Here is a 19,576-nt window from a genome sequence, read left to right as displayed (position 1 = left end):
AGTTCTGTGGGAGATAGGAGGAGTTTACCTAGTCTGGGAGGTCAGGGTAGGATATCCTGAGGAAGTGACATTGAAGTAGGGCTAAAAGCACATGCAGAAGGTCTTATGGCAAAGGAGAGCTTAGGTCATGTGAGATCCTGAAAAAAAAGGCCCCGCTTAGCTGTAACAAACTGTGAGAGCTGAGACCAAAGAGGCAGGCTAGACAATGCAGGGCTGTGCTATTGTACATGGAGAATTTTTGCCCTTATCCTAAAAGCAATGCAAAACCATTGAAGCATTTTAAGAGAGTAAGGAGTCTGCAACGTAATCATATTTGCGATTTTAAAAGATCATTCTGAATTCAGAGATGTGGATAAATGGGCAAACTCTTCCTTATAGTGAGACAAGGAAAAGAAGAAAAAATAAAAGTTTCCATATTAAAGTAGTCTGATTTTAGGTGAGCATGATGGAGAGACCTCAGTTGTTTAGATCATCTATGATTCTCCCATTTAAATAACGTAAAGGGATAAAAGAAGTATAAACTCCTCAGGAATAAGAGAAAAGCAAGAAGACAGGACCAACAGAGGAGTGCATGGTAGCTGAGCAGCAGTGTAGAGTGGATAAACATGGAAACTACCAGCCTGTGCGCAGAGAACCAAATAGGCTCAGAATTTGGGGGCATAAACCTCACCAGACAATGTGTTTGAGATGCTGGGCTGAAAATATGGGCATTGGTTTTAAAAACTGTGTTTGGCATGTAGGAGACAGAAGATGCCACTGGTGAGTCATGTGGTTCTGTCCTCCATTCCCAACTCTCCCCCAACTTACGTGTTTTCCTTTGAGAAACTTATAGATAGGGAGTTCAGATCCCATTGACTCATGTAATCATATGTTCATTTGATAGATACTTGTTAGCTACCTACTATGTACTAGGAAGTGAACAAAACAGATAAGATCTCAGGTTCCATTCTTGAACGGGATAGAGATAAAACAAAGAGACTAGTAAACAAGAAACATTTCAGGTAGTGACAAGAATTATGCAGAAGATCAAAGCTAACGATGTGAGAGCGACTACCGGCTGGTCAGCAAACATTAGCCGCGGTGTGATGTCTTTAAAAATCGTAATTAAGAGCCAATCAAGATGAAACACCAGCTCTTTTTCCTACTGTTCAAATTCTAGAACGTGAGCAGGCAGTAAGGTCTATGTCCCCAGTGGTAAAAGAAAGTAGGCTTCTTATCTGAATGGTCACAGAAAAACAACCTTTAGATGCTGACATAGAAGGATCCATAAAGTAAAAAAAAAAGGGGAAAATGGCCTGCCCCATGAGGACCTTATAGTGAAGCCCCAAATTAACAATCACCACCTCCAGACACAGGACAGCCAGTCAGCTTTTTGATGCTTTACTTTTCATTTTGTTTTGTTTTTTGTTTTTTGCGATATGCGGGCCTCTCACTGTTGTGGCCTCTCCCGTTGCGGAGCACAGGCTCCGGACGCGCAGGCTCGGCGGCCATGGCTCACGGGCCCAGCCGCTCCGCGGCACGTGGAATCTTCCCGGACCGGGGCACGAACCTGTGTCCCTTGCATCAGCAGGCGGACTCTCAACCACTGCGCCACCAGGGAAGCCCCTGATGCTTTACTTTTAAATATGGGCAGCCAAGGTTAGCCATCTAGTCTAAGGGTGCTTCAGTCAAGCCAGAAAGATCAAAAACTAATAGAAGGCTAGAATTGATGTAAAAAAAGGAAAAAGCAGGCAGTAGAAAAAAAAAATCTAAAAAAACTCGCTTGAATTAATATCCCAGACACACGAGAGAAGATATTTTATCCACAAATTAAAGTCCAAATATATGAAAATGAAGTATTATAAGAAAAAAAGAAACCTTTGGAAATTAAAAATATGAGTGCTAGAGTTTTTGTAAACTCTAATATCAGATATTTTCCCAGAAAGATAAACAGTAAAGAAAAAGAGGTAGAAAAATAAAAGAGAGAATATAGAAACATTAAAAGATCAGGCCAGGAAATCTAACAGTTGGATAGAAATTTTAGTAAGGGAGATCATAGGAAACAGAGAAGTTATCAAATAGAAAATAGGAGGGAATTCACTGGTGGTCCAGTGGTTAGGACTCAGTGCCTTCACTGCCGTGGCCCTGGGTTCAATCCCTGGCTGGGGAACTAAGATTCCGAAGGCATGCAGCATGGCCAAAAAAAAAAAAAAAAAAGGGAAAAAAATTGAGACATGAAGGACTTGACGCTTCAGATTAAAGGGCCCTTGTAAAACCTCATGTTGTGAAATAAATAATGGTAACAAACCACACTGAGGAATATAATTGTGAAATTTTAGAACACAGAATAAAGTATCTCCTGAGAGCTTGCAAAGTAAAAAAGTCAAGTAGCTTACAAAGAATAGAGAACCATAATGGCATGGGAGGTCTCAACAGCATCATCTAGAAGACAGAGAGAGTGGAGCTATAAACTTCATAATTTGGAGAGAAAGCTGCTTTCATTTTGTAATTCTCTTCCTAGCCAAACTCTAAATCAACTATATGAATAGAACAAACACGAGCAAGGACCCAACCTTTCTCATTGTATTTTAGCTGAGGAGGAAGCTATTGAAGGATGGACTCTAGCAAATGATTAAATCAAGAAGGCAGAAGGAGATATGGGACAAGAAAAGAGGAGACTCCAAACAGAAGATTGTTGAACTACAGACCAGAGTGATGACTGTAGGCAGTTCCAGAATGACAGATGAGCAATAGGCTCAGGAAATGTTTTGTCCAAATTGGAGCCGGAGGATAAGACTTTGGGGAGGATATCTCAGGGTAACAAACAAACAAAAAACCAAGCAACGATAGATCATTGATCTATGTGAGTATCCAGATAACAGTATTGGTATTTGACAGATGTATTGGAGAAATTAATAAACTGGTAATAAATATTAGAATATGTATGTGGAAAACTAAGAAAGTGAAAAATAATAATTTACTCCAGGAAAAATTAAAATATTTAGCAAAACAGGAAACACTGCTTGACTCTATAATAAACGATATTAAGATATTACTAGTGTTAGCAGTGTTTATTGAGTTAATGAAAAATTTGACATCACTCAGTGGGAGGAAGATAGTAGGGCAAGTAGTTGATGGTGTAAGAGAATTAAACCCTCATCTAATTTAATGGAAGTTCATAAATACTAATGTCTAAAGTTGATAAATGAATATATTTCAGGATAATGGTGTAATTATTTTAAACAAATTATCACTTTAATGAATTAAAATTAAATATGTCAGCCTTATAAAACTGGGACTAATTTGCTTTTGTTAAAATTATTAGTGTCCATTTAAAGGTAATGTAATCTGTGGGTATGTTTGACTTTCACACATCTTAGAAGGTATTCAAAATAAGTTAATGTTTTCAAATGATGCCACTTTTCGTAAAAATGTGGGGTCTTGTTAACACATCCCTGTCTTTGAAAAGAAGTATGAGCAGAACACTAATTACTGATTGTACTGGTGGTTTTTCCTTCTGAAACCGTTACTGTCATTGGGTTTTTAACCACAAACATGTAGAAAGAACTGAAGTACATTTTCATTAGGGAGAAGATATATTATTTCTAGGTGATACTGTTTTGTTCATCCACTCAACATATATTGAACAGCTACTAGACAGCTCTCTTCTAGGAATAAGGAATACAGAAAGGGACAAAACAGACAAATAGCCTACCCTCATGAAATTTATATTCTAATAAGGCCAGAAACAAATACATAGATGTAAATATATAGCAAAATATATAAAATGTTAGTAGTAATAAGTGCTTTGGGGAAGAATAAAGCAGGGGTAGAGGGAATTTAGGGAAGTGTGTTTGCTATTTTAAATATGGTGGTTAGGGAAAACCTCACTAAGACAATATTTCAGTAAAGATCTGAGGGAACCAAGGGAGCTAGTGATAGGGATATCTGGGGGAAAAACACTCCAGGCTAAGAGAATGTCAAATATATAAGCTCTAAGGTGGGAAGATGGGCAAGCATGGTTATGGAAGAGTAAGACGCCAATTTGACTTTTGTGCAGTGAGTGATGGGTAGGTGGTAGAATGAAAACTCTAAGATTGTTGAGCTGCATGATATTGTAAAGCCTCATAGACGATTGTAAGGACTTAAGATTTCATTCTGAACAGAGAAATATTATCTGACTTACAAATCCACTCTGGCTTCCGTGTTGAGAACAGCCTAAAGAAGAGCAAGGGTAACTGAGAGATTAATTGGAAACCTACATAAATAATCCATTTGAGAGATCATGGTGACTTGGATATGAGTGGCGGTAGTGGGCTTGAAAGGAACTCATTGGACTCTAGATATATTTTGAAGGTAGAGCTAAATGAATTTGCTGATAAACCAGATGTAGAGAGGGAAAAGAGGAATTAAGGACTCTAAGATTTTTGTCCTGAGGAACTTGGAAGAATGTTGTTGCTGTTAACTGAGATGGGAGAAGCAGGTCATTTCTGATGTTGTTCTTTGTTGGTGGTAGGGAGGATCTGGACTCAGTTTTGAACATGCTAAATTTGAGATGTCTGTTATATATATACAAGCCTAGATATATGTATATAAATTTCAGGGCAAAGGTCCAAGCTAGAGACATGATTTTGGAAGAGAATATGGTATGTTAAACCACGAGACTGGATGTAATTACCAGGTATAAATAAAGAAACCAAAGACTGAGAAGAGTTTCAAGGATATTCTATTATAAAGAGGTCAGGGAGCAGAAGGGGAACAAGTAGACTGAGAAAGAGGAGGACCATGGCTTCCGATGTTCCTACCACCTTCTGCACCATCCGGAAGTCTGGGACGTTGTGGAGCAGCCTCTTTAAGGCATTGCTGAAGGGCCAGTTGGGAGCTGACACTCCAGGAGGAAGAAGAGCTATTCTCAGGATGCGGCCCAGAGCTGGAGAGGTCCTGCTCGTGATCTCTCCCGGTGACCTACTTGTGGGGAGTTTATGCTCCGTGGGACTAGAAGTTCTTGTTCCCTAGGAGGAAGGCATACTTCTATCAGGAAACAAAATAACAGTCCCAATAAAGTTAAAGCTATGGCTGATGCCCTCTAAGTTTTGGTTCCTTGTGCCAGCAGATCAGCAGGTAAAGAAAGGACTCATTATAACATCAGGCAGCTGGAAAACCAAGAGTGTGGCATTGTGATTCGGTTGAATGTCGTGGTTAAAACAAGCTTTACTCTGTGTGGGGTGTGTGTGTGTGTGTGTGTGTGTGTGTGTGTGTGTGTGTGTTTGATATTTATGCCCCAGCTAGGAAAACACTACAGGGCACACAGAATGACTCCCCTAATGACATATGGGAAGTTTCTGTACAGGTCCTCTTCCTGAACTTCAAGTAAACCGGATGGCTCTCAGGTATCACTATTTTCCATACTTTATTGTATTCAAGAAAGAAATGATGAGTTTGGTTTTGACCATAAGTAGAGTGAGGAGATGAAAATACTTTCAGTGTATAAATTTTAATACATTTTCTTTCTTTGAGAAAAAAAGATGCATTTATTTCTCCTCTTCAACTCCTTCTCCGCCTGCCCCCCACAGAGTCATAACCAAAAACTTTACACTTTGCAAATGATTAGAGAATGTAGTGAGAGCAGTTTGAAAATTTTAACTCTTCCAGTTCATATACAGCAGTGGCATGTGTGTGTGTGTGTGTGTGTGTGTGCATGTGTGTCTGTGTGTGTGTGTGAGAGAGATTCCCTTGTAGTTAACTAGAAGCAGAAGCCCAGGTGTAATCTGATGGAGGTAAACATTTGCTAAATACTAGCTCGCCCCTTAAACCCAGCTTTTTCCTTTAAGTTAAAGCATTAATTACAGTAATCTACCCTAAAATTGAAAGAATGTTACAGCAGAAACCACATAAGCAATTAATTCCTCCAACTTTAAGCATAAGATGATGTAACCAACAATATTTTTTTTTGAAAAAAAAAATACCTCTTGAAAACAATCTATTGTAGTTTTAAAAATGAAGGACTAAATTAAAAATTTTTAAATAGAATTACTTTGGGGGCTGTTATTTTGTAGAAGACAGCATGATGTCATTTTTAATCATAGAAAAAAATCTTTTCTCCTGCTGTTCGAGTGAAGAGAAAATTAATTTATAATCCCTTTGATGGCCTTTGTTTTCATTAATTTAATTTCCACTACATGTTGAGATCAGAGATGCTGAAAGAGATGTCAGTGACATCATCTTTTAGTTGTAAAGCCAGCCCAGTGGGGGCTTTTTGTTAATTTAAGAAGCGTTGTTATAACAATCTCCCTAAACTAAATAGTACATTGCAGAAAATAAAACTTAGAAATAGCAAACTGAAGAAAAATTAAGCACACATCTTAGGATAAGTTTATTTTAGAAAAATGCGTTGAGCTGTGATATTGCTTTTTCCTTGTTTTGTTTTGTATTTTTTGCGGTACGCGGGCCTCTCACTGTTGTGGGCTACTCCCGTTGCAGAGCACAGGCTCTGGACGCGCAGGCTCAGCGGCCATGGCTCACTGGCCCAGCTGCTCCGCGGCATGTGGGATCTCCCCGGACCGGGACACGAACCCGTGTCCCCTGCATCGGCAGGCGGACTCTCAACCACTGTGCCACCAGGGAAGCCCCAATATTGCTTTTTTATATGAATAGAAGTTGAAGAGTTCTTAGTGCTCAGCTGTGTGAGAATCATCTGTACTTTGGGGCAAAGTGGAGGTCCGCCAGCGGAGATTAGGATTTAATGGGTATGGAATGTGGCCCATGGATCTACATTTTCACGAAGACTCCAGGTAATTCTCATTCAAATGATTTGTGGTTTGAGAAACACTGTTCTAAATTATAAACTTTTTGTATTTTTTTCTGTTCAGCCCAGCTAAGTGTGATAATGCTTACCTTCCTAGCCTGAGGCTGAGGAGAATTTTTTTCAAAGAAAGGTGAAGAGCAGAGACAGACATACAGTCCTTTATCTCTGTGAGATTAAAAGGCTCGAATGACAAGTGCCTGGCTCATGAAACACCGTAGTGTGAATGAAGTTGACTTCATCAATGTCATGCCCTCAGGGATAAATTGATACTGGAAGGGCAGGAGAGAGTAAAAGAGCAAGAGGCCTTTAAGGTCCTTGCGGGCTGCAATACTTGGAAGGGAGGAAGGACACAGAGAAGCCTGGAAGCTAAGGAAACTTTCAAAGGCTTTATAACTTTGCATAAATTGTATATTAATATTCACTTGGGCAGGAGATAAGTAAAAGGTCTGCACTGAAATTTTTCTGGTCTTGTAGCTGCTCCAAAAAAAGAGTTTTCAAGTTTTATGATTTGCTTGCTTGTTGTGGTTGTTATTGTATAACTTTACATGACTTCACAGAAAGTCTTTATGATTTTCATAAAGGAGTTTTGGTCCCAAGTAATTAATTTAGACCACTTTGGATATACAATATACAAATAAATAAGAATCTGCCTACAGATTTATTTCCTTCTGTTACTGACCCTTTCGAGCTGGGCCCCAACAAGGGTCCTTCTGCCCAGTGTTAGGGCCAGGAGAAAGGGACAGAGTTTGCTCAAAAGCAGAAGAAAAACCTCATGCTCTGGTCACGGAATGGATAAGTGCGAGTTGCCGCTCTAGCCCACAAGCTCTTCCTAGCAGGCCCTGGGCCCTGGGGCTGCTTTATAGGGTGCTCGCCCGAGGGAGGGGGCGGAGTTTTTGCTAGGTGGGCGCAGCTGTGTTGCTCACGCTCCAGCTCGTAACGCCGGGCGCAGCGTTCCGTGCACGGCCCACCGCCATCTTGAGTGGAGGTGTCAAGGGCAGCAGGTCTGCACAGACCATGAGCTGCACGGTCGGGGCGGCCATTTGCCACTAGAAACTCTGGTCTGAAGTGCTGCGGGCCAGGCCTCTTCGTGTGGCACCTTATGAACAAGTGAAACTAGATGAAGCACGGATGAAAAAATTTTTTAAAAGGTTAGATTTTATTTTATTACCCAGATTCTATTTTTATTTCCCGGGGAATTTTTAATGGGCCTTGCGGGTGACCCTTCCTTCCTTCCTTCCTTCTCCCGCCCTACCTCCCTTTCTCCTCCTCCTTTTCTCCTGCTTTAGAGGCATGTTTGATTAGGTAGTTTGCTTGTTTCTGGCCTAGTGGTGGAGGTTGTCCTGTTGTAATCGTTGAGAGACGCTGATTTCAGCATTTCTATACGGGGGAAAGATTTTGGATGTATCAAGGTTTCAGGAAAATATAAAATATATAAGTGGTTTAGAACAGGCAGAAGAGGAGTTTTGTTTTTACACGTGTGAAAAAAATAGAAAACAGAGGTTGGAAATCGAAAGGATATTGAATAGAGTGTTCCAACTTTGTCATAAAGGTGAGTTGGTTAAAAAATAGAGGGTTGTGTTCAATTTTCCCTTTCCCTGCTTTTATTTAGCGTCCCATCCGCCCTGAGCTTTCGGAGATTTAAACATCAACAAGTGGCTTTATGACTTAAGTTTGAGAATTGCTGGCAAGGACTGATTTGGTGTATAAATCTTGCCAAAATGTTCTGAGATACTCTCTTTTGACAGACCAATTGATACAGGAACCTGATCAAGTATAATTGAAATCAGGCTGCATTGTGATAGATGAGGTAGAAGCACGCTCCCTTCAATATGTGAATTTACAAGCAGTGTGGAACTTTTTCTAGCCTCTTAGTCTGGCTGAAGGTTTTTAATGTCCTACAAAGCAGCGTATGTAGTGTGTACTTCCTTACCTATCAAAGATAAACTAGCTTGCCGTGTAGGCAGGATTGTATTGCATATTTAAAATACATTAAATATTCACTGAATGTAATACTATATCTTCACATCACTCTTCCAGAATTTTCATTTAGAATATCTTTTCTAAATTTTAAAATTTTAAGAAATTTTCTAAAGAAGATTTCTTAAAAGTTTATTACCTAATGATTATAGGGTTGGTTCTTTTCATCTTAAGTGAAATACCTGTGGTACTCTGGTTTGGAGATTTTATCGACTAATGCTAGAAACTTCAATACATACTTATGAAATAAAGAAATGTAGCAAAAATAGTTGAATGCTATCCTTACACAATTGCATACATATATCAATATGTTTTGATCAATATATATTTGCAATAGTAATATCAGACACCTGGAAATAACTGGAAAAGTGACCCTTAACCAAGCAAGGTTCATTTGGAATTTGAATCTAAAATTATGTCATATGATGTGTAAGCTACCTATCAATGAAAACTACGTTTTGCCTGGCTTATTTAATATTTTTGATACAGTTTTTTCACATCCATCTCTATCCATCATAAAAGTGTTCCTATTCTCTTTGTTGCTTCCTTTTAAAAGATTTGTCAGGGAGCAGGCTTAGGTTAATACACTTACAGAAAAGACACAATTTCCAAATCAGAAAAGCTAAAAAAAAGTCAAATTTTCCATTTCACATCTGAATACTTTATTTTTATATGAATGCTGTTTATTTCGTGAAATGTGATACTGTATAACGATAATTCTTTTTTTTTGTTTTTTGGAAATAAACGTGCCATGCATTGAGTCACATGAAATTGACTTTTATTTAGGTCAAAATAGTCAAATATCAACAATACCAAGATATTCAACCTCTTTGTGTACCAGAGATTCATTTTTTGTTCTTTTATCTACCTCCATTGGGTAGTGGTTTGGGGGTGCTGGGAAATCTCTGTTTCTTTGGCTTATGTTATTGTTTCTTATGCTCAGTGTTTTATAAATTTAGGTTTATGTGTGGCTAAGACCATTTATCCATTCTCTGGTTATACTTGTACCTTATAGGTATTCGCATTATATAATCAATTGTTGTGGTTTTGTTATAATTTTTTTTTCTGAGTTTCCTCAAAGGAGGTATTTATTGAAAGGGAGGAAAGGAAAAGATAATTTGAAATTTAGGGAAATCTCATAAAACAAGAAAAAGAAAAGATTCATTTGATAGTGTAGTAAGGTATGAATTTATGGATTTTACTAGTTCCCCAAACAAAAATCTATTTCTGTTGCATGCTAGATTATGTTTCCTTAAAAAGAGCAATTTTTCTGTGTTAAACAACGCTTAGGATCAATCATAGACATTATGAATGGAAGGCAGATGTAGAGGTCACCATTTAAGCAAGTTCTCCTTGACCTGTTCCAAACTAATCTGTCTCTATCCTATTTCTAATAATCTCCAAGGATGGATATTTCAGAACCTCTTTCACTAAAATGTTTTAATGCTTATGAGCTATGAGTATTGAACAATTTGTCTAGTTATTTTATTTTCATATGATTATAAAAGTAATAAATGTTCATTTGATATTTTGAAAGCTACAAAAATTAATAAACAGTGGACACACCCCACTTCCATAATCTTACTGGATTATATAATTCTATATACCTAAATAATAATTCTTGGTATTATATTCTTTAGTTTTATATGTGGTTGGAAAAAGGAAATATCTAGGCATATTTCTCCATTTTATTATTATCATTTTTACAGTTTCCTTCTTCATGCCAGGTTTTAATTTCTTGTCTTCTGGTATTATGACTCTGTTTTGTACTCTTTCTAGCTTCTTCATAGCTCTATTATGTTGTGAAACCGCAACTGGATAAAATATTTTATTGGCTCTTTTTGTTAATACTGATGCTATATGTTATTCCTTTGGACCTTCGTTATTCCCTGGTATTTCATTAAAAATTTGAGGGCTACATTCATTCTTTTAAACCATCAGAATATCAATTAATGCATTTTATTAGGCTTTGAAACATACTGGAAATAATTTGACAGCATAATAAAGGGGGGTAGTGAACCTAAATATATCTCTATTTGAAATTCCATAGCTTGCTCAAGTGTAATTACTAAGTGAATGCCTTATAATAATTCTCTTTGGAAGCTGAAATTATGGTTATACTCAGGGGATGGAGGAGGGAGAATAGGTGGTTTATTGTTTTACAGCCTTAGGTAGGTGTATTCATTCACACTGAGAATACTTTGAAAAAAAAAATCTATGTGTAAAAAGCTCAAGAATACTTTGGAAAATTAGCATGAAGCAATCATTCATATATTGATTCACTTAGCAAATACTAATTGAATGTCTACCATAGTTCTGGCACCAGAGATACAAAAATGAATGATATGTTGCCTGCCCTGGGGGAACTCACATTTTGATAGAGAAGACTGAAATATGAACAAATAATTGCAGTACAATATAAGTAGATGAATGTATGGAGTGTAGCGAAAGAACACATTGGGGTGTTTGGGAAGACGTCATAGATAAAGCATCATTTGCATTCCCTCCTGAACTTGGGACATAAGGTATATGCACGTGGAGAGAATAAGAGGAGATAAGGAACTTTTTGCAAAGAAATCTCATTTAAAAAGAAAAAGCAAATGTCTGAGTAATGTTGTTCATGACACTATTTTATAGAAAATATGGCCAAATTTGATTATGATTTTTTTCTGAATTTCCTCAATCTAAATTACTTTTAAGTTCTTTTGTCTTTCCTTTATGATTATCTTGAAACAAAGAATGTTACATAGCTTTAGATTATAACTCATCAAATGAGTATACTACAATGAAAAACCAAAGAGATTCAGCACTGTCTGTACTAAATATTTCATTTTGTGTTTCTTGGCCTTGATTTCCTATTCCATAAACTGGATAAGGTGGATTAGTATTTTTTTTAAAAATAAATGTATTTATTTATTTATTTTTGGCTGCATTGGGTCTTCGTTGCTGCGCACGGGCTTTCTGTAGTTGCGGCGAGCAGGGGCTATTCTTCGTTGTGGTGAGCAGGCTTCTCTTGTTGCAGAGTGCAGCCTTCTTGTTGCGGAGCATGGGCTCTCGACATGCAGGCTTCAGTAGTTGTGGCTCGCAGGCTTAGTGGTTGTGGCATGCAGGCTTAGTTGCTCTGCGGCATGTGGGATCTTCCTGGACCAGGGCTTGAACCCGTGTCCCTTGCATTGGCAGGTGGATTCTTAACCACTGCACCACCAGGGAAGTCCCGATAAGGTGGATTATATAATCTTGTTTTATTTCTCCCCCAAAAATATTCTAAATGTTTGACTCTACATATAGTAAGACATTGCTTCAGATATTAAGATGATAAAAAATATCTGATTATTCTGTTTTCTTGATGTTCTAAATTGAACATTGAGAGGAACAATGATTTTAAGAGCTAAAACAAATGTTTTGGTAAATAGTACTGGGAACAATAAAATGTGATCCTCACAGTCCTTAATAAAGAGAATTTTTAGCCTTGCAAAGAAAGAGAGAGCTGGGTATTCTCAAAGAAAAACAACTTCAGTATACCAGAGCTATGTTCAAGTGTAGCCAGGGATAACATAAGAAACATGAAATCAGTCTGCTGTGAGAGCTGTGGAGAGCTATGCTCCATTCCCACTTTCTTCTTAGCAGTTATTCCAGATCCTAATTAAAAGTGGTTTTTATTATTATTTAAATGTTCCACAGGGAAAGGCTTGTCACCTTTTAAAAATACTTTTGCAGAACAAAGTGCCTCAATGTCACGACATAAGGATATGGGCAGGAAAAGACAAATGAGCTTTGGCAGTTTTCCCACATGGATAAATCCAGAAGGAGAAGCTAATAAATCAGGAAGGGTCCCTGCCTTGAAAAGGAACATTGTCCATTCCTGAATATTTAAACTTTACAGAAATGGGATTCATTCTCAAGGTTCATTCTACCTTTCACCATTTCTGCATCAAAGGTGGTGGGGGGAGATGAAAGCTAAACTAAGGCTAAACACTAAAGCAAACATGTTTAAATAATTTCAAATCAGAAACAAAAAATTCTATTTTTCTAGCAACGTACATATACAAAAGGGACTCAGCATTTTGAAACTGGGAAACGGATAAAAATTTAGCTAATGGTCAAAAAAATGTTCTTCTTTTCTGGAGAAGGAATTATCAGTGTAACGTGTAAGAAGCAGTAACTTGTTTTAAATTTTGAAATTTTCCATTTCAGAAAATGTCTTCAAGATGCTTAGTCGTAATTTTATTTAATAAAGCCAAAAAGTAAAAATGATTTTAGTATTTAATATAAACAAGCACAATTTCCAGTGATAGCTCATTTAAAATCTTGAGTTATTGAGGCATTTATAATGCTTATTCTCAAATTTAATTATAGAATTATTTTAAAATTTAAATGACAGTTGATATAGATATTTAATGTTATTTATGTTCTTTTGCATGTTATTTTTTACTTTCTTAAAATTTTAACTACTAACTTAAAAAAAATACAAATATGGAATCTAGATTTTGTTTTTCAACAGTTATTCTTCTAAGGAATATCTTATAGTTACTAATATCCCTATTTCTTTTCCTTTCTCTCTGGATATTTAGAAAATCATCTTAAGTGCTATTATTTGTATTCATCTATGTGTGTTTTATAGAGAGAAATAATAAAAATGTACTGTTCTTCACATATAAAGATAGTGCTTAACTTTTTTTCACTTCTCTTTTCTTTCTTTTGCTCAAATGAAAGATAAAACTCAATATTATAGTCTAGCTCCAGATAAAATTTGTCTGCCTTGACTCTATTAATCCATTTCTTTATTTTTCATTATAGAACTAATAGATGTTTCAGTTAATTATTTTAAAAGGCATACCCACTTTCCTTACGTTTTGTTATCCACTTACCATTTCCTTTAGGACTAGCTTGAGTTAGTTACTTCAGTTATTTATTGTAGGTGCTAATAAGGTCATAGGTTCAAGCCACATCTGGGCCCGCAAAGCTGGCCATCTGCTTTGTAAATGCTTCATGTTATTCCCGATGGTAACAACGCCAAGGAGTCGGGATGGTACAGCAAAATGCATCCCACTACTAGGAAAACTCAGGTATATTCCCTACAGTAGAAGACAAATAGATTAGATGAATAGCCCTTCACAATGGAATGGGAGGCTCTGAAGGGGATCAACTCATTTCTTCTTATTCCATCATATGTTATAGCCCATTAATCAGATGATTAATACTGAATACTTGGATACTTCTGTAGAGAAGCAAATGCCAACTTCTAGAAATCCTTATTTTACTATGAAACACTGCATATATAAAGAGTAAAAATATAAATGTGTGGATTAGTACATAATTATAATGTGATCTCCCATGCAGTTCCCTTCCTCTCCACCAAAGGGAAGAAAAGAATACTGTGAGCACTCCAGAAACCATGGGATTATTGGTTACAATAACCTCCTACTTTTGTAATCTCTATTCCCAGGCTGCCACATTTCAAAAGTTTGTAGGGCACCATTCTTACCTCATACCATATTTTTTCCTTTCAAATATTACTCTTTCTGGAATTTATATTAATGCATAATGAGTATTTGGATCATGTAATTTTTTTCCAAGCAGTTAAACAAGTCCAAATACCAATAATTAAATAATCAATTATCTTCACTATTGATATGATCTCTGTGTCATGTACTAAGTTTGTTTCTGGACTTTTTATTTTGTCTGTTGTCTTTCCTGAGTCAGGACTATGTATTACCATCTGGTTGGACAAGTTCCTTTAATTTTATTCTGTTTCAACATTTCTTCTCTTTTGTTAGTCATTCTTTAAAATGAATTTTACAGTCATATTGACAAACTCTGAGATATTATCTCATGGGATGTTGATTGGTAATGCATTACATTTTCAAGTACAGATTTTGAGAATTTACAGATTTACAGTGTTGGGTTTTCCCAACCAGGAACGTTGTTAGTATTTTTATTTATTCAATTCTCATGTGTCCTGACACTAGGTATTTTATAATAAATATCAGTAAGTTCTGGAAACAAGCTTAAGTATTTAAGTATATTCAGCATAAAAATGACCCTAACCACGTACTCTGTTTTATTTTGACTCAGAAGAAACACGAGAGGAGAAAACTCAAACTAAATATACTTCATTATTTCCACCTGTGTGTTTTTTAGAAAAATTCTATTACAAAGAAAGCTTTTAGAGACAATTCTTAAAATATTATGTGGCAAAACCACAATAGCATAAAACATTAAGAAGCACATTTACTCTACCAGATAGTTGAGGAATAAATGATCAGTCTAATTGCAAACACTGTAGTAAAGGAAGATAGACAGATGCATGGGACTTGCTCTAATTTCCTAAAGATTAAAGATTAAAAACCACTGAAGAGACAAGATCAGCCAGCACTCCATTATACCCTGCTGGTATGCCTTGGTGTGTAACTTTGAAATAGTGTAATGAGTGGTATACAAATATGTTCCAGCATACCAGGAAACAGCACAACTCAGCAGGAGCACAGATATGGGAAAGAGACCTGCTGAGATTTCAGATATTGAAATGATAAAGTCATACTGTAGAACAACTATGTTAATATATTTAGAGATAGGAAAGCCAGAGAATAGGAAACATTCCCCAGGTTCTTAAAAATATATAAATATTAAAGATAAAGTTTAACAACCCAAATTAAAGGGAAGCTAAGGGTAGTATAAAGTTTTAAGGGAAACACCCAGAGCTTAATTTTGGGCATGTTAATGTTGAGATGTCTGTCTGTTATACATCGAAGTGCAGATGTCAGGTAGTCTGTGATTCTATGAATGTGGAGAGTTCAGGAGAGAAATCCAGCCTGGAGATGTAAACTCGGGAGTCAGTATGGTGGTGTGTTTCTTTCGATGTGCAGTTGAGGGCTCAGTACGCAGTGGTAGAAAAGGCAGAGATTTGTTTCATCTTAGAGTCATGCTGTTTTTCAGAGAATTAACTTAGAAAGGTAGAGGTGTTGGGAGTATAAGAAAGAAAATGACTATAACATGGTGATTTAGAAGAATTGTCGGGAGTCATAATTTCTCCAACACATTTGTATCTTCAAATATAGTGTGAAGACATGATATTTGGGACTGCAGTTATCTTGAGACAATAAAGAACCACTTTTCTAAACCGCTGACATTTTCCCAAATTGTAAAATAGAAGTAGTTTTACCCTCTTAGGGTAAAAATTGGTAAGTTATTCAAATCTCTGAGCTATTATAGGAGCTGTTAAAACAGCCGTAAGAGACTATATTAATCATAGAAAAGTCAGAGCAGGATCAAGAGGCTTTCTGAGTCTTGATTAGTAGCATGGTCTTGCTTCTTTTACTAATATTCTGTGTGATCTTGGGCAAGTAGTTTAATCTTTATGAGTCTTAATGTCCTCATTTCTAAAATAAGGGCATTAAGGTATATAAAATATTGTAATGTAAGTATTTCTTATCAAATTACTTCAGTTGGGATGCCGTAGTATATAGATCAATAAAAATTGTTCACATTTGCAACAGTGAAAGCCTACTACAAATTCAGAAAACCATACTTTTGCAGAATTTTTGTAGGAATATATTAAAATCGAGTGGGCAGTCATTCAAAATATACCATCATCTCTAGAAGCCAAAATGTACTCAATAAATGAAGCTCTTCCAAAATTAATCCTGTATCCTTTAAAAATAAGCACTAGACTTCTAAATTAGGAGAACAACATGCAAACTACATATATCTGTTTCAACATGTTATTTGACAAAGTCTTTTAGGACAAGTCTTGCCCATAAAGGATGAGAAGTAGAAATGTTTCATAGATGGTAATATGATTAGGTAAATTATTTGCTGGTTGAGTAACCAAACCCCAGAAATTCTGACAACACATTTTGCCTTGATATTTCTTCACCATCTCTTGAACAATCCCAATAAGAAAAAAAATGCTTGATGGGCGCCATATATGTTCCTTTGCATTGGATGCCGAATACACAGGATGAATATTCCTTAGTTCCTGTTACAAGGAGCACGTGGCTCATAGACTAGCTTTATGGACTAATACTCCTAGACTACATTATCGCTTTGATTCTTGGAGCTGGGATCCACTTATTCCATTGCATCCCTCTCCATTCTTTTTCTGCGGCCACATCTTATATTCCTATGTTAAGAAGCCAAATACTCACCTGAGTCAACAGCAAGTAGATGAATTATTCTAATTATTAAAAGGAGTGAGGTGGGAGTTCTGATTTTGGGTAAGATGGAGTAAGTATATTCTACTCTGGATATCTCAGCAAATATAGCTCTAAAATCTGGACAGAATTCAAGGAGAAGAATTCATTTGGAGTCTTTGAGAAATAAATAGTAGTAGCTGGCTGACTGGGGAAGAAGACTAGAATTCAACATATACCAAGTCGGCAGTGACTTTCCCATTTTCGTCATGTATACCCTGGCCTGGATGTGAAGCAGCCGAAACACCAGAAGAGGGCACCAGGGTGCAGACAGAGTTCCAGGAGAAACTCTCTAGTTCTCTCATGGGGAGTAGGATTGGAGCCTCCGAATATTCAGAGAGAGTGGGGGATATCTCTCGTGTAAAAATTTTTCTTCTTTGCTTAGTTCTCTCATACTCTAGCTTCCAGACAAACCCACAGTGGCTGTGGAAGCAGCAGCATCAATGGTGGTACAGGAGCCCAGGGTGGTTGAAAATTTGAAGGGAGGCGAATCTTCTTTAATTAGAGGAGCTGTGCTCCCAAGAAGGTGAAGTAAACCCCTGTTTCTTTTCTTCTGCCTGTCATACTGCCTGTTAGCCCGTACATGCACACAGTCACAGAAAGTGTGCAGGAGAGTGGAGTAATTAAAACCTCAGCTTTCTGGTCAAGGATCAAAAAGGGAAGGAGCTTAGAAAAGGGAGAACATAAAGTCGTTTATAAGCTCCTGGGCCCACACCTGAGCTCTAAATTTGTGTATCTGATCCTAAACACATACCAAAAGATACTGAGAAATAACAGATAGACCACCAATGACCACCCAGGTACCAAACTGCCCACTAAGTGTCTCACATATGCAAGAGATATAACTCTGCAAAGATTTGAAAATCAGGGCTTCCCTGGTGGCGCAGTGCTTGAGAGTCCGCCTGCCGATGCAGGAGACGCGGGTTCGTGCCCCGTTTCGGGAAGATCCCACATGCCGCGGAGCGGCTGGGCCCGTGAGCCATGGCCACTGAGCCTGCGCGTCCGGAGCCTGTGCTCCGCAAATGGGAGAGGCCACAACAGTGAGAGGCCCGCATAACGCAAGAAAAAAAAAAAAAAAAAAAAAAAAAAAAAAAAGATTTGAAAATCAAACTGACATTGAACATAACATCATGTCAACAGAGTCACAGAAGACAAAGAATATGGTGTTAAAGTATTTGAAGAAACGATGGCTGGAAAAAAAATTTTGACGAAAGACATAAATCTGCAGATTTTAGGAGTTCAGCAAACTCTAAACACAGTAAACCCAAGGAAATCTAAGCCTGGGCACATCATAATCAGACTGCTGAAAACTAAACACAAAGAAAAAATATTGATGGCATCCAGGAAAAACTGACTCATTACTTTTAGGGAACAATGACTCAAGTGATTTTGTGTTTCTCTTTAGAAACTGTGCAGCCCAGAAGGAAGTGGAACAAAAATGTTACAGTGCCTCAGGAAGAGAACTATTAAGCCAGGATTCTATATTCAATAAAAATACCCCTCAGGAATGAAAGGGAAATAAAAACATTTTGAGATGAAGGAAAACAAAGAGAAGTTCTTGTTAGCAAAACTGTTATAAAATAATTGCTAAAACAATTCTTCAGACAGCAGGAAAATGATACCAGAAGGAAAGTTGAGCCATAAAGAATGAAGGAAGAGGAACAGAAATGGTTAAATATCTGTGTACATATAATAAACTAGTCTTCTCTTGAGTTCTTTAAAAATATTTTACAGGTAAAATAAGAAATTATAGTAACTTGGATGAATCTGAAGGGCATTGTGCTGAGTAATAGCTTGTCAAAAGTTTACCTATTGTATATTATCATTTATGTGACATTATTAAAAAGACACATCACCTCCTTTATGATGTTTCCTCTAATGTCCTAAAGTAGACACAACCTCCATGTCTATCATATCATCTGGTTTTATCTTAATAATAACCATTATCACAATATAAATGGTATTTTCATATATTTGTTTTCTTGTTTATTGTCTCTGTCCCCTATCCCACCTGTTTGTCAGTGAATTTGTTCTATTTATCACTGTATTCTTAGTACTTAGAACAATGCCTGGTATACAGCAAACACTCATTTGCTAAACACATTTATGTTTAATGGATTAATTAATTGGTATTTTAGTAAGGCTGGCACTAACACAGTGTTGTCAAATGAATTGGAATGTGGTGTTTTGGTAGCTAATACCTTATGAGTGCTTGCTACAATTCCAGATGTTCTAATGCTTTCCATGTATTCCTTCCTATAGTATGCATAGCAATTCATGGGGGAAGAACTATTCCTATCCTTGGTCTATAGATGAGGAAAAGAGCAATAAGAAGAAAATAATCTGTCCAAAGTCACACCCATGTTAAGTGGTGAGGTGAGAGCAGGAAATTTGACTTTAGAGCCCTTACCATGATGATATTTCCCCTGCTTCTGCCTAGAAGCAACTGAGGTGCTGTTTGAGTACTCCAGGCATTTGGTGATAAGGCTAGAACTTAGAAAAGAAAGGAACACATAGGAGCCACAAAACAAAGTGTTGATGACAGACTGGACATACGGAGCATAGGAAGTGGAGGTTAAAGGGTATCTCTGACTTGATAGAGATATCAGTATAGCACTCTTTC

Source organism: Lipotes vexillifer, unplaced genomic scaffold (assembly GCF_000442215.2).
Source record: "Lipotes vexillifer unplaced genomic scaffold, Lipotes_vexillifer_v1.1 scaffold231, whole genome shotgun sequence".
In the NCBI taxonomy this organism is placed as follows: Eukaryota; Metazoa; Chordata; class Mammalia; order Artiodactyla; family Lipotidae; genus Lipotes; species Lipotes vexillifer.
The sequence above is the reverse complement of the archived record's forward strand: the minus strand, read 5'-3'. Positions refer to the sequence as shown.